General features: G+C 45.0%; 1 protein-coding gene across 2 annotated transcripts in view; it reads right to left on the bottom strand.

Annotated features, from left to right (window-relative positions):
- LOC115093945 (RNA-binding protein 44-like) overlaps window positions 1-16,826 on the bottom strand; it is a 219,062-nt gene that overhangs the window by 52,314 nt on the left and 149,922 nt on the right. For both annotated transcript variants that reach the window (XM_029606424.1, XM_029606422.1), the window contains exon 9: window positions 8,294-8,439. The gene's annotated coding sequence lies outside the window, so the exon portion shown is untranslated. The remainder of the gene's footprint in view (window positions 1-8,293; window positions 8,440-16,826) is intronic.

Raw genomic sequence — 16,826 nt, 5'->3', positions numbered from 1 at the left:
GAAGGAGATCCCCCCCCCCCCCCCCATTCCAGACTGGAATCCTCCTTCCACCAGGACAAGGAGTCTCACAAGGATGGGGTGACTCAGTCCCAAAGCCCTTGAGTGGCTTGATGCCACTGGGACCGTAGTGTCCACTGGGCTCTTTGCATGTGTATACATGCCAAGGGAATGACATGAACTACTGCGGAAACGTGGAGCAACAACCTCAACATATGCCATGCTGATACCTGTGGCTCATTTGAATTTCTACTGCGATGGTCATCTGGGTGAAGGCCCACTGCAGTAGCAGGGAAGACTTGGCCTGATCCATGTCTAGCAGGGCTCATATGAAGTCCAATTGTGATGACTGGCTGAGATGGAACTTGGGATAGTTGATGATGAAATCTAGTGACTCCAGCACCCAAATGGTTGAGCGCAAAGACTCCGTGGCTCCTGCCCGAGAGGTAATCATGACCAGCCAATCATCCAGGTAAGGGAAAACATGAAATCCCAGTCTGCGAAGGTGCACTGCCTCCACGGCTAGGCTGACACTAGCCAAACGGTAAAATGTGGTACTGGAAGTGCTGCTGTCCCATCACAAATTGGAGATACTTCTGGTGATCATGGAAGATCTCGATATGAGTATATGCATCCTTCAGATCCAGGGAGCAGTATCCTTTTTATGTAACAAAGTGACCAGGGAAAGCCTCTTAAACTTTTCTCTTCTGTTCTAGAATCTTGTTCAAGGCACTTAGGTCTAGGATAGGATGGAGTCCCCCTGTTTTCTTTGGAATCACGAAGTACCAGGAGTAAAATCCTCGCCCTCTTTGCCCTGGCTGGAACGAGCTTGATTGCCCTGGCCATTAAGATGGAGGAGAGCTCCATGAGAGGTACTTCCTGATATGCTGCTGGTCCCCGATAGGGACTCGGGGGCAATGGCAGGATACTCAAAAGCTTTAATTTGTACCCTCCGCAGATGGACAAAACCCACTGTTCAGAGATTACACTGGGCCGCCAGTTCATGTAAAATCACAGACTCCCCCCAACTGGAGGATCCATTTTCTCAGGTACAGTAGGCTTGGCTATGTTCCCTATGATCCAGTCAAAACCTAGTCCCTGGAGTTGACTGGAATCCCGCCTGGGGCTTTGGGGCCCTCTGCTGCCTGGGAGTCAAGGAGGCAAAGGATAGTATCTTCTTGGGCGGAAGAAAGACTTCCTCTGGCCAGATCACGAAGACCTCCTAGCTGAGGACGATGGATTCTGGATAATAGTGGAGAGCTGTTGACTGTCACATGGCGCTCTCACATCTGAGCCACTACGCCCTTCAAATCATCTCCAAAGAGATTCTTTCCAATGCATGGCACATGAGCGAGTCGTTCCTACACTTCCTGATGGAGATTGGATGCCTGCAGTCAGGCGAATCTGTGAATGCTGATATCAGTGGCAAAGACCTTGATGCCGATCGAAAATGTTGTAGGTCGATTTGATCCCATGTTTTCTGCACTCAAGACCCTTAAATATCAGCAACTGGAGAGAATCCTGCAGCTGCTAAGACAGCTACTCAGCCACCTGCTTCAGCACGTCTGCCTTATTATTAATGGAAGGAATTGAGAGGGGCTGTTCCCACATCATCATCAGTAATTCCACAAGGATTTCATACACTTGGACTGCCACGACTTCCTTGGGAGGCTTCACATACTGAAGCATATCCAGAATCTTGTGCCGGGTATCCTCCTCAGTCTGTAACTGAAATTGGATGGCCTTCGCCATCACCCTGACAAATCCTGCAAAGGGGAGATCTTCCGGAAGAGACTTCCTTCTGAGGGGAGACCATCTGAAGTGTCATCGGAAACATCGGAGTCATCTCCCCAGGGGTCATATGGGCCCTCATCCTCACTGCCGGAAGGAGGGGACAGGGCCCTAGGTGCTCATCCTCCAGTCAGTGGTCTAAGCACCAACTTAATTGGTCATGGGTGCTCAGGCTCCGGTATTGCCCCAGTCCCTGGCAGAGATTCCTCCTCTGAGGAACCATGAACAAGCACCAGATGAGCCGGTGGTGCCACAGATGCCCCACCAGTTGTCGATATCACCTCAGAAACCAACACAGGCTGCAAATGAAGCAGTGCCAGCCGGATCAATCTGGCTTTTCATCACATGATAGACCATTTGGATTCTTCTCTTGATCAGGTTTCCTGAGCCACTTGACCCGGATAACATACTCCCTAGCCTCAAGCTGGCAGACATCAGTGACACCAAGGCTAGAGGCTTGAGATCCTCCCAGGTTCTAAACTTGAGACCTGTAGCCACCATTGCAAACTCAATCATGACTGCACTAGTGCAGAAAAATTACAGAGTAAGCCTGTAATCAAGGATCTCATATGGACAGGAATGTCTTCTTATCAGTCTCATATGCATCCTTGCTAACTGGACCAATTCCAAGGGCGCTGCCAGGGCCCCTAATACAGTACTTTGAAAAAATTTCCATACCATCAGAACTCTGAGGACTAGAAATGACTGCACTGGATCCTATAGTCTTAATATCCTTGGATCCGACAAGCTCATTCGACCCATCTTTGTATCAAACAGAGCACCCCATTATTCTGAAATCTGAGAAAGAAGGAGACTGCTCTTCATGAAGTTTACTATGCAACACAGGTCCTGTAATAAATAGATCATGTCCTTAGTAGCTGACATGCTTTCTGAAGCTGTCTCTGGAACCAGTCATCCAGAAAAAGGTGGATCAAATTACCTTCTCTGCACTGTCGCCCCTACCAACATTACCTCACAAAAGATTTTCAGGGCCGTTGTCCATTCAAAGGAAAGAGACTGCAACTGGAAATGACTTCCCAGCACCACCAAAGATACTTATGACAGTCTTTCCCTAAGGAAATGTAAAAAAAAAATGATTGAAGATCCAGAGATGACAGAAATTCCCACTGCCTCACTGCCACTATGAGACCCCATAAAACCCCGTAAAGCCAGGGTAGGTGCTCCTCACCTTCTTGGGAGCTACAAAATAAAACTGATTGCTATTTCTAGCTTATAAACCTTCAAATTCAGAATCATGGCATTCTTACTTAAAAGCCGCCTCTTTTTCGCTTTTCTTCTTTTTTTTTTCTCCAAATGGAATTATTTGCTTCTTGACTGCTATCTGCCCCAACCACTGCCTGTCTATTGACTATGCCTGTACGTTCTCTACGGGACCCGCTCCTGGTTTTACTTTAATAAGGGCTAGCAGGAAAGGGCAAAGATCAAAAAAGGACTTCAATAAAAGAGCGCCATGAACAAAGGCACAGCTTAATAAAAGCGACAATGAAGAACAGCGAACCTCATAACCGCGATGAGATTAAAGGCCTGTGCTAATAAAGGCGGTGATGAAGATGGGCGCCTCTAATGGTGAATAACAGCGCACAAGAGAGGCAGGATTCGGATTTGGAAGATGTGTTTTGAGGATGCCATGATGTCAGCAGCGCGAGCAATGACAGCTGGAATATCCGTGGCATGAGTGCTGCCTGCATTTACGGTGTTCCTTGGATGCTCTCGGTGCTCCTGAAAGGAGGAATCAAGCACACGAGGAACGATGCGGCAGATGCGAGTCCTGGAGTTTTCAGATGAAAAGTTTCTACATGAGTTTAGCTCGTGCTTTTTTTTTTTTTTTTTGGAGGGGGGGGGGGGAGGCTGGCAGTTTCCTCCTCTTTTCGGTTTGCAATAACATCGGAACCGGCCTCCATTGGGCTATGGCACCATGAGCTTTCCTTTGCAATTTATTGGTGGGTTTTGCCATATTTTATAGCCCCCCTCCCCCCAAAACATCCTTTAGCTCAGCCATTGCCATGATAGCTGCAAACCACAGCTTCCTCTGCAACCAGATAACGTGGACCCAAGATCTGGTCACTGGGTTTCGCCATTGCTTGATGACTGAATCTCCTTCCCCTGCCATCAGGGGCTGGCAATGGGTCTCCGTAGTGTCCCCAACCGGCCCAGGAATGGAAGACCTGAGTCGGAGAATCAAACCATGTTTCTCCGCTGTAATTTTCAACTTTTACCAAATGCTTGTGCTGTATCTCAGGAAGAAAGTGCAAATGTTTTAGGAGGTCTCAGGGATCTGGCAGCAGGTAAAGAGCATGGCATGCAATGCAGCCCCGGTCCATGCATCGTTCACCCGGCGAAAGAAGTTTCTCCTCCCGGCTATTCCGCTCAGCAGCCGGAACTGTGGGGGGAGGAAGGGTAATCATTGCTAGAGTAACAGCAAGAAAAGAAAGAGCGGCATTTGTGGCAATTATAGTGCATGCTTTTGTCTTTGCAAAGAGATTAGCACTGGAGAATAATTCGCCGTTATTCACCATAAGAGGCGCCCATATTCATCACTGCTTTTATTAGTATGGGCCTTTAATCTCATTGCCATTATGACGTTCGTCGTTCTTCATTGTTGCTTTTATTAAGCTGTGTCTTTGTTCGTGGTGCTCTTTTATTGAAGCCCTTTTGATCTTCGTCTTTTCCTGCTCACCAGTATCGGAGGATACCCCCTCTCCTTAGTTCTGCCGGCCTCAAAACCCAAAGGCTCAACCTGCAGGGGAAGAGGCTGGTAAAGATAAAGCTCAGTTCTGATCCCTGAGTCTCTCTCCAAACCTTAAGGCCGCCCAAGAAACGCTTCGACCTGGAAAATGTATTCCCATTCAGCTCTGTAGCTTCCTCCTTTCCCATTCTCACATTTCCCAAACTCCCAGAAGTCTCCTGAGTAGAAGGGAGAACTAGAGTTGGTCAGAATACAGCCTTATCCCATATAACAAACTTGGTGCAGACAGTTCCAGACAACCACATGGACACTGATGCCCATGTGGTAGATGAAGTACAAAATTCTAAAAGGAAGGTACTGCTCTTTTAAGACATAAGTAAAACATATGCTCTGCAAAAATCTTCCTTCTTGTCTTGCACAGCAGACCGAGCGAGGGAGACTCCTAATTCCTGTCTCACTCCCATGTCCTTAAGATGGTTGTCGTGGTAGTGAGACCACCAGCAGAAATAGATAACATGGTCGACCCTACCGATGCAGCCCCCAAAAGAGCTGATGAACATTCTGCCTGGATCATTTCCCCTCTGCTCCTGACAGACATGGCAAAAAATTAGAATCCCCTCCAGCCTGCTCCCGACACACCCTGCAGCCAATGCATTTCACAGATCCCTTCCTACACTTGGCTGCCACAGACATGACTCACTTTGCTGTCCTGCTCAGCCAGAGTTATTCCATAGTGATCAGGTAAACCAAACCAAAGAGTTGATTCATCCTTAGTCCTGCTGTTGAAGGAGTTCTCGCAGATTCACTTTTTTTTTTTAACTTTATAAAAGGATAGGGGAAACAATAGAGTACCCCTCTTTTTTGTAAAATACAGAAGAATCCCAATGAATCCAATGCTAGAAGAAAAGAGGAAGAAAAGAAGGGGGTGGCAAGGGAGAAAAATGTTAGACAACTGAAGCCTAATCCAGTTAAAAAGAACTGGAAGCCTCCTAGTCTAGTTCTATGCTCAGCTGAGGGAGGGAATACTAGAATTTCACCTCAGGAGCTGTCTAATCCTCATCTAGCCCAACTGAGCCTCAGCACAAAGCATAGGAATATGCTTGCCTACCATCTGCTGCAGACAGAGAATACTGGCAGGCTGAGGTCAGCATAGGAGTCTATAAGGGGTGATGTCAGGAAACCTGTTAGTCTATGTCTCCATCTACAGGTTTGTGAGCATAACCCATTCATCTGGACTGGTCTGGCTGGATGAAAAGAAATTACTTATTGCTTCCTATTCACCCAAAAAAAAAAAAAAAAGGAACTGACTCACTTATGGCAGGTCCCTGAGATCCCTATCAATTTCAGTCTCTACAGCATTACTTAATGAGTGCCAAATGTTGCAGTTAAGCTTATTAGGACTACTGCAGCATCTATCCCTTTTTCTAGCCATGAAAGCAAGGCTACCAAGGTTGTTTCAGTGCCATGACTGAGACAAAGTAACAGTTAGGCCTCCTCCAATATTCCATTTTCTTCCTAAAACAGATTCATATATATATATATATATATATATATATATATATATATAGAGAGAGAGAGAGAGAGAGAGAGAGAGAGAGAGAGAGAGAAGAGTGTTTCCTCTAAGCAGGGTTGAAAGGTTGAAACAGAATCTACAGAATTACAGAAATGAGGGGAACCATCCTTAAGTCTAACGAAGTAAATTTTCAAAGCCATTTACTCAGATAAAAAATGATTTACAGGTAAACTGACCTGTCTGAAAACTGTCCTCTTCAGCCCAGCTAAAAGTACTTGTGGACTTCCACACGGGCCGATACAGTAAAGTCCTTGGGAGAGTGAGTGAACCGGCACGCGCACAGGCCACTCTCCTGTGCGCACGATTCTGTATTTAAATGAGGCCCGGCGGTAAAAACAGGCAAAAGGAGGCGCTAGGAACAGTAGCACATCCCTAGTGCCTCCTTTTGGACCGGAGTGGCGGCTGTCAGCGGGTTTGACAGCCGACGCTCAATTTTGCCAGCATTGGTTCTCGAGTCCGCTGACAGCCACGGGCTCGGACACTGGCAAAATTGAGCATCCGATTTTCGACCCGACAGCCGCGAGCCGATTTCAATTTTTTTTTTTTAACTTTTTTTTTTACTCTTCGGGACCTCTGACTTAATATCGCCATGATATTAAGTTGGAGGGTGCACAGAAAAGCAGTTTTTACTGCTTTTCTGTGCACTTTCCCGGTGCCTGAAGAAATTAGCGTCTACCTTTGGGTAGGCGCTAATTTCTGAAAGCAAAATGTACGGCTTGGCTGCACATTTTGTTTTCTGAATCGCGCGGGAATACCTAATAGGGCCATCCACATGCATTTGCATGTTGCTGGCCCTATTAGGTTCGGGGGATTGGACGTGCGTTTACTGAATAAGGGGTATCGCTAGCGTGTCGAAAACGTGCGTCCAATGTCAGGTTAACATTGCGTTCTGTTGGCGCACACTGTACTGTATCGGCTCGACAGTGTGTGCATCTGTATCTGGACTGAGGGGAGGCATCCTTGGGGTTTCGAAGAAGGTGGGGAAACAATATGTGTGGATTGGATTTTCAAATCTGTGCATATTTTCCAGCAAATGTTTGCTCACAGAAAAATCAGGTGCAAAGTTTATATGTACTTTGTATCTGTAAGCAATTTTCAAAGGGAAATTACCTGAGTAGTTTCACTTAGCAACAAGGTTCAGAGAGACAAAATATCGGTAAACCTTGCAGCTGCTTGGACTATCTGGAAATTGCTTCAAAGTAGTATAAAAATATGCTAGAAGAGGTCAAGACACCATTACAGAAGATAAGCTGTCTAAACAGGTATTAAGATAAAGGTAAAGAAAAACATAATAAATTAGATGAAAAAGAGTACAGAACTTAATACTTATATTTGCAAGCCACTTGCAGCACTTCTTTAGTGATAATGTAGTCAAGAAATCAAAATCTCTATATGAAAACCCTTTCAGAACCATTTTACAGAAGGTAATTATTCAGGTGGAAACAAGTATCAATCATTCAATCATTTATTTATTACTTGTTCTTCCAGCAGATGAGATCAAAGCGTGTTACAAGATGGCAGTATAGGGTCTGCACTAATAGCAGCAACCGTATAACAGTGAACAATAAACAGTGCATAATGCAACAGATACAATGCTAATCATCAACAACTAGTGTACAAGTGGAAGGAAGAGGAAAAAAACATTTGCAAATCATTAGCAGAATCCCATCTGAGAAAAAACAACAGAGGCAACCATTTGAGACATGTGAAAGGAGAATGGGATTGATGGGGGCTAACTAAAGCCAGAGTCAATTTAGAAAGTGAGCAGTCAAATAGGTAATAGAGCACATAGGGTCTAAATCAAGAATGGAAAAGGGGGGGGGGGGGGGAATGGTAGGGGCCAAAGGCCTCAGAGAATAGCCAGATTTCAGGTTTTTCCTGAGGGTCAAGAGGTCTGGAGAAAACTTCAATGGCAGGGAGCTCCAAAGGGTCAGGAAAGAGCCAACAAAGGTCCTTCTCCTTCTGCTGATAAGTCATATTTCCTTGGAAGCAGGGAGCTTCAAGCAAGTAAAGTTAATAAGGCTTTAAAAACTTAACAGGTATATTTTCAAGGAGCCATTCAGTGGCTAAGATATTCAACATGTGACAGATCAGATAAAGCAGTAGGAACTTTTAGCAATAATTGTCAGCTCTGAGGATAACTTAATACACATTCTCACACATTCATATTCCCTGTGTCCAATTTTAAAGTCCGGTTGTTAATGTACAATTATAAAAGATCTTACCTGTCTGTATTTGGGTGCAGTTTAGTAATTTTTTTCATGATTTTACAGAAATTGTTCATCATCATGTAGTTTTGAGATAGGTACATGCCATGTGCATTAAGCTGTTGCATTACTGGTCTCAACTGCATAGGTTTCTCTTTAAAATTCTAGATAAATATAAAAAAGTTGAAAATGTAATGCATTAAACATTGCTTTTACATAGCATGCCACAACATTCTATCTCTGTTAATAATCAAAGAAAGCAGACCTACAAGTATTATGTTCTCTGATATCAGAACTGCAACCACCACCACAAATGGTTCACATGACTGCATCTCATGCTGACACAGAAGACTTTTCCAAAGCTTTCTAAACATGCTTAGTAGTTCCCCAGGTACCACTGGACCCAAACTCCTCCGTTTAATGTTTAACTAATCTACTAATTAGAAATTTCTAAAGAACAATTCCCAATAAGGTTGTATGGTGTATTGAATTGATATCATCAGAGGACACTTATTTTGGATCAGCAATTTAGACTTTCTTTGAAGACAAGCAAATGAAACGGAGTCATTCAGAAAGCACTCTTTATCTAATGGTTGTCTTCACATAAAAAAGGAAGTGTTACAGTTTCTGCAGCAGAAGGACCTTCATTGGGTTCCGCAGGAACAAATGTATTTCCTTGCTTGATATTGTGACATTGTGACAGCAGCCCAGAAGGCAAATTTTAAGTCCTGCTAATTGAATTGCCCCTGAGGCAGCTCTATGAGCGAAACTCGGCCAGAGTCGGGCATTGTAATAAAGGGCTTTTTTTGATCATCCGATTCTTATTGTCTTCACTGTAACACAGCCAACTGGATTGGCTTCCGCTTTGCTTTTTGGGTCCATAAAAAAGGAAGTACATGCAAGACTAATTGCTAATTGGTAAACAGGAAGCATGTTTTGGTGGAGGAGACCTCCTTTATGTTTGGTTTTAAATGTAAAAGAACGTATAATCAATAATATAAATAAGGAAGACAACTAGTAACAAAATGAATAGACGCTTGGAGGAGGGAGTTGGTCTCTACTCCAGAAGAACCCTCACAGAACAGAAAATAACATTAAAGGTTTGGGAAGGAATATAGGGAAAAAGACTTGGAGACTCAATGAAAGATTATTGGATGATAGGGATTTTTGTGATAGGATGCAGAAAGAAATGGGGGAATACTTAATAGATAATGATAATAGGGAAGTTTCTGCAAATAACTTATGGGAATGTTTCAAAGCTGTAGCCCGTGGTAAATTGATAGCCAGAGTAGCTTTCTTGAAGAAGGCTAAAGCAGCCAAATGGTTGCAATTATTGGAAAATGTTGCTAAATTAGAAGTTAAACAGAGGGAAGTGCAGGTAATTCAATAAGTCCCCTCAACTTCAGATTCTTTTCATCAAAGGTTTCTTTTTATTTTTACATTGGTAGCTCCATTGCTTAGACAAGCACAGAATTTAAGAAGGGTCCCCCGACACGGACCCGTGTTTCGCCAAACCCGGCTGCGTCGGGAGGGACAAGCATTTAGAGACAGGGATTCTTCAACTTTTAATCGCTGTGCTGATATTTGCTTTGCAAGGCTCTCCTTGCTTTGCAAGGCTTTCAGCACAGCAATTAAAAGTTGAAGAATCCCTGTCTCTAAATGCTTGTCCCTCCCGACGCAGCCGGGTTTGGCGAAACACGGGTCCGTGTCGGGGGACTCTTCTTAAATTCTGTGCTTGTCTAAGCAATGGAGCTACCAATGTAAAAATAAAAAGAAACCTTTGATGAAAAGAATTTGAAGTTGAGGGGACTTATTGAATTACCTGCACTTCCCTCTGTTTGGTGTTGAATATTTGAAGTGCAGGCTTCTGCTCCTGCATTGTGTTGTAAATTAGAAGTTAGGCATGAGAGACAAATAGAGGCCCAGTTATAGAGGAAACTCAACCTTTTAAGAGAGGAATTGAAGGCCTTAGATATGGAGGAGATAGCGTTTCAAAACAGGAATTTTTTGAGGGAGGCAATAAAACCGGCAAACTATTGGCTAGGAAACTCAAAACCAAGACATTTCAGAACCAAAGCCTTAAAATTAAAGACTGAAATGAAGTAATGGTATCAGATTGTGAGGCGATCAGGTCAAGGTTCTCCCAATTTTACCAAGAACTCTATGCAACTAGGCAGGACATTCATACAACTGAGATCTCAGATTTTTTGAATGATCTTCGCCTACCTGGCTTAAATCATAGTCAACATGAAAGGTTGAATAAAGAAATATCCGAATTTGAGGTCGCTCAGGTGATAAAAGATCTGAAGCCAGGCAAGGCTCCAGAACTGGATGGGTATTCAGCGGGCTTCTATAAGCAGCTTAGCATGGTAATTACCCAACCTCTAACTCAAACCTTTAAAGATTTATTATCAATTGGGCAAATTGCCAATGATACTAATACAGCAGGAATTACCATACTCCCAAAGCCAGGACAAGACGCAACTTTATGCAGCTCATATAGGTCTATTTTGCTTATAAATTTAGGTTAAAAAATATTGGCCAAAATATTTGCAAACAGGCTACGGGGTGGGAGACAGCCGATTTAATATACCCAAATCAAACTAGATTTATGCCAGGGAAGCTTGCTGCGGATAATATCCGTCGAGTTATCAACTTAATTTGGCAAGCACAGACCACTCAAGTTACGATGGCACTTCTTATGATAGATGCCGAAAAGGTGTTCAACTTGGTTCATTGGGACTATTCGTTCGCCCTTTTGGAAAAAATTGGGCTGGGTGGAAACTTTTCCACCTGGATACGCAAATTATATAGTAACCCTTCCGCATGTATAAAAGTCAATGGAGGTTATTCTGAGACTTTTCCAATAGGGAGGGGCACGCGTCAGGGATGTCTATTGTCATCATTGCTCTTTGCTTTGTATCTTGAACCCCTGGCCTTTAAAATTCGGGCTAATATGGAAATTCAAGGAATAACAGTGGGTAACCAAGAATATAAATTAGCCCTGTTCGCAGATATCATCTTATTTACAATAGCCTACCCAGAAAAGTCCCTTCCATTTCTGATGAATGAGATCTCTAGGATATCAGTTAAATGGGGAGAAGTCCGAATTTTTGAACATATCTGTGTCAGCGAAGGCAATCATGGAAATTAAAAGTAAATTCCCTTTTAAAATCCAAAAAAAAGGAAGTAAAATACCTGGGAGTTTAAGTGGGTGCGAATCTGGATAAACTTTATGATATTAACTATCTGGGTCTCTGGCAAAAAATCTATGAAGATCTACTTAAGTGGGAGAGGTTTGACCTTTCATGGCTAGGCAGAATTGCCGCCATAAAGATGAATGCACTTCCCAAGCTTCTAAATCTATTTCAATCTTTGCCTGTTGAAATTTCTGACATCCAGTTATCTCTATGGCAAAGGAAGTTTCTTCATTTTATTTGGAAGAAACTTCCTCCTATGGTGGGCAGTCGGGTATTATATTTGCCTAAAGATAGGGGAGGGTTGGGAGTCCCTTGTTTGTCTTGGTACTACTCAGCTGTGTAATTGAAATTCATCTTGGATTGGCATAGGAGGGGTGAGGGGAAATGGGAGGTTGGATTGGAAACAGCTCTTTTGAATGAGACGCCACCAGACAATCTGGTATGGCTATCCAGTAAAGCTCGGTATATTCAGTTGCCAGTTCCCCCCCCAGTTGCCTTGAGTTTGAAAATTTGGGATAAGTGGAAATCATATTTGGTGGGTGACTGAATATATTTTTATAGATCCCCACTTTTCATGAATAGAGAATTCCTTCCAGACTGCTCTGAAAGATTGGCGAGCAGATGGAAGGAAAGAGGGTATAGTACATTGGAGCATCTCTGGAATGGGATGCAAACCAGAGGTTTCCAGGAGTTACAAGAAATATTCCAGTTTGATCGTTCTATTATTTTTATTTACAAGCTGCTCACTTCTTTTCTCAAAAATTGGTGAAGAGAAGTCTGAGGCAGGGGGAAGACCCTTTTTGAAGTGTTTTGCGATAATGTAGGTAAGGGGATTTCTAGAATATATTGTATTTTTAATAAAACCCTATCTCACCGCCCACACATATACAGAAGTTGGAAAAAGACCTCGGTTGTAAGTTAGAGGACAAAAGATGGGATCTATGTTTCATCATGGTCAAAAGGTGTTCCATTTCAACTTCCCTAGTGGAAAACAGTTATAAAATGTTATACCGTTGGTACCTAACTCCAGCCCGATTACATATATTTTATCCTTCTTTGAATGATGGCTGTTGGATAAATTGTGGCAAAGTGGTATGTTTTTACATATTTGGTGGAATTGTTCAATCATATCACAATTCTGGGATGGGGTAGTAGCTTTAGTAAAAGAAATAGTGGGGTTGACCATAAGCAAAGTTCCTTGGTTTTTTCTATTAAATATCATGGAGGAAGCTTCCACAGAGGTCACTTTATCCTTGCAAGTGATAATAGCAGCATGAAGGGAAGTGACCTGTTGCTGGAAGAACCCTTTAGCCCTATGCATGCATAGAGTCACCCAGAGATTAGAGGAAAATTGGTTCTTACCTGCTAATTTTCGTTCCGGTAATACCACAGATCAGTCCAGAAAAGTGGGTTGTGTATCCCTACCAGCAGGTGGAGTCAGAGAACAATTAGAACTTTGGGCACTGCAACATAATGAAAGCGCCACCTGCAGTCAACTCAGTATTGACCTATACCTAAGTCCATGCTAACAGAACTAAATAACGAAGGGTAGCACCCAACCAAATTTCTGGACTACCACTTCACTGCTGGCAAAAACCAGACCGAACTACTAAAAACTGCTCCATGAATCATGTCTGCAAAAAAGGAGCTTCAACAATAAAAAACTTAAGCAGGTTCTGACCAAGACAGTCTTTCTGTATCTGAAGAAAGGGGTGGGCCTCTGGACTGATCTGTGGTATTACAGGAATGAAAATTAGCAGGTAAAAACCAATTTTCATTTCCTGAACATACCCAGATCAGTCCAGAAAAGTGAGATGTACCCAAGCCACCCTACACTGGGCGGGAACCCGAAAGACCCGGACCAAGCACACTCTCCCCGAAGGACAGTTCATCAGAAACGTTCAATCGGTAATGTTTTGTAAAAGTGTGAATAGACAACCACACCGCTGCCCTACATATCTCCTGAGGCGACAGTAACTGTCACTCTGCCCAAGAGGTAGCCTAAGCCCTAGTGGAATGAGCTTTGAGACCCAAAGGCACTTGATGCCCTCGGGCTATGTATGCCGCGCAAATGGCTTCCTTAATCCACTGAGATATGGTCGCCTTTAATGCTTTGTCCCCCTTTTTTGGGCCACCAAAGAGAACGAACAAATGATCAGAACGTCTGAAGTCATTGGTAACCTCCAGATAACGCAATAAAACGTGCCGCACATCCAAAAGATGAAGGTCTCTGTTCTGAGAAGACTCCCGGGACCAGTTAGGGAACCCCGGAAGCTCCACAATTTGATTGACGTGAAAGGTTGAAACAACCTTAGGGACACAGGATGGAACCGTATGTAACGATACCCGATCGTCGTAAATCCGAAGAAAAGGATCCCGACAAGACAGCGCCTGCAACTCTGAGATCCAATGGGCTGAGCAAATGGCCACCAAAAACACCATTTTCAAAGTAAATCTTTCATGGAAACTCCATGAAGAGGCTCAAAAGGAGCACAACATAGAACTCGCAGGACTAAATTCAAACTCCAATCCAGACACACCGAACGGATGGGAGGGCGCAAATGTTTGACCCCCTTAAGAAACCGAGCAATATCCAGATGTGCTGCCAGTGAACAGCCGTCAAAGTTTCCCTGCAAGGCACCTAGAGCTGTAACTTGTACACGAAGGGAATTGAACGCCAAGCCCTTAGCGAGGCCCTGATGCAGAAAGTCAAGCTCCCGAGGAACATGCACCGCTAAAGGGTCGCAGGAACGTTGATGACACCACGTCTCAAAAAGCTTCCAAACTCTCACATAGGCCATAGAGGTGGCTGGATGTCTCGCCTGTAGGAGGGTGGAAATGACTTGTTCTGAATAACCCCTCAAGCGTAAACATCGCCTCTCAAAAGCCAAGCCGCGAGAGAGAAGCAATACTCCCAATCCAAAAATATGGGCCCCTGACGGAGCAAATGCATTAGATGAGCCAGCTGAAGTGGACCCTCTAGAGCCAAGCATACCAGATCCGCGACCCACAGACGATGTGGCCACCCCGGCGCCACCAGAATCACCCTTCTTGGGTGCCGCTCTATGCGACAGAGAAGCCGACCTATGGTGGGCCAGGGTGGGAAGGCATACAGAAGAATCTTCGTGGGCCAAGAACACACGAGAGTATCTATGCCCACCGAGCCCTGTTCTCGGCGACAGCTGAAAAAACAAACTGTTTTTGTGTTCGCCTGAGTTGCCATCAGATCCAGCTGAGGAGTTTCCCATCTGGCACAAATGAGATTCTACGCCTCGAGAGATAGTTCCCATTTCCCTGGGTCTAGTTGCTGACAGTTGAGATAATCGGCTTGCACATTCTCTATTCCTGCGACATGGGATGTGGCAATGCCCTTGAGATGGCGTTCCACCCAGGTGAACAGAAGATGTGCCTCCAGTGCTATGGTGGGACTTCGAGTCCCGCCTTGCCAGTTGATGTAAGCCACCGTTGTCGCATTGTCCAAGAAGACTCTAACCAGGAAGAAACACCCACAGAGCCAGACATACAGCCCTGGTCTTGAGCCGGTTTATGGACCAGGATCTTTCCATCGCCGACCAAAGCCCTTGGGCAGACCTGTCTGCACACACCGCCCCCCAACCTGAGAGGCTGGCATCGATGGAGATTATCAGCCAATTCGGAGTGTCCAAATCCACCCCCCGTTCCAGATTGTCCAGTGACAGCCACCATGACAGACTGGCTCTGGATTCCGAAAGTAGAGGCATTGGTAGATGGAATCGCTCAGACACCGGGCTCCAGCAAGACAAAAGTGCATGCTGTAAAGGTCTTAAGTGAGCAAACGCCCAAGGCACCAAAGTCCAAGGTTGAAGCTATGGAGCCCAGGACCTGAAGATGCTGCCACACTGTGGGATTATTCCTTCGAAGAAGGGAATGTATTTGTTCCTGCAATTTCCCTATTCGGTCCGCTGCTAGAAACACTTTGCCCAGCAAAGTATCGAATTGTGCTCCGAGATAAATCAACTTCTGAGTGGGTTCCAAGTGACTCTTTTCTGCACATTGATTACCCAACCTAGGGATCGCAATGTGAACATCACCATGTGCACTGATCTCTTGCAGTCCTCCCAAGACTTCGCGCGAATCAACCAGTCGCCCAGGTATGGGTGGTCCAAGATTCCCGCCTGATGAAGGCCGCCACCACCACCACCATGGTGAACGTGTGAGGAGCTGTTGCAAGACCAAACGGGAGGGCTCAAAATTGGAAGTGTTGTCCCAAGACCTTGAACCGCAGAAACCTCTAGGGATTCAGCTGGATCGGAATGTGTAAATACGCCTATGTGAGGTCCAGAGAAGCGAGAAATTCCCCTTTTTGAACCGCGGCCATCACTGTCCTCAGGGTTTCCATATGAAAGCGAGGAACCCGAAGGCAATGGTTCACCTTCTGCAGATTGAGGATGGGCTGAAATGTGCCCTCTTTCTTGGGAACCACAAAGTGCATGGAGTACCGACCTCAACCCTGTTGAGCCTCCGGAACTGGGACAATAGCTTTGAGCTTGATAAGTCGTTGTAGAGTCACCCGGACCGCCTCTCGCTTGACACTTGAGGCCACTACAAAAACCTCCCGGACCGGGCGCAAGAACTTCAGTGCATACCCATCTTTGATCACTTCTAAGACCCAGCGGTCTGATGAAATTCTTGCCCATTCCGTGTAAAAGTTGGATAATCTGCCTCAGACAGCTTCAATAACGGAATGGGTGCTCGTGGCTTCATTGGGGGTTTTTATTACTTCCTGCACCAAGATGTCCCGAATCTCTTCCGGGCCAGCGACCCCCTTGAAAAGACTTCTGGCATCCCGAAGCAGGTTTAGAAGCAGGAGATGCGGAGTATCTACCCACTCTGAAGCGGCGAGAGTCCCTAAACCTAGCTCGAGGAGGGAAGACTTTCTTAGAAGATCTTTTATCTTCCGGCAACTAATTGCCCTTGGATTCGGCAAGCAGCTTTACCAGCTGATCCAGATCCTCCCCAAACAGAAGCTTGCCCTTAAAGGGTAGATTACAAAACTTGGAGGACAAATCCGCCGCCCAATTTCGCAGCCAGAGGAGACGCTGCGCTGACACCAAGGACACCATACCTCTTCCCGAGGGTCCTTACCAGATCAAACAAAGCACCTGCAACATAAGCGATGCCTGCTTCTAGGCGAGCGGGCTGCAGAGCCCCACTGTCACCTGTACCGGCCCTGTCAGCCGACTCCTGGACCCAACACAGACAGGCCCTCTGCATGAGGCTAGCGCAAACCGCTGCCCGAAGGCTTAGTGCGGCAACCTCGAATGCTTGCTTCAACTGGATCTCCAGCTTGCGGTCCTGCATATCCTTAAGGG

The sequence above is a fragment of the Rhinatrema bivittatum genome, chromosome 6 (genome assembly GCF_901001135.1).
Source record: "Rhinatrema bivittatum chromosome 6, aRhiBiv1.1, whole genome shotgun sequence".
NCBI lineage: Eukaryota > Metazoa > Chordata > Amphibia > Gymnophiona > Rhinatrematidae > Rhinatrema > Rhinatrema bivittatum.
Note: the sequence above shows the minus strand (reverse complement) of the source record. Positions and strands in the feature narration are given on the sequence as shown.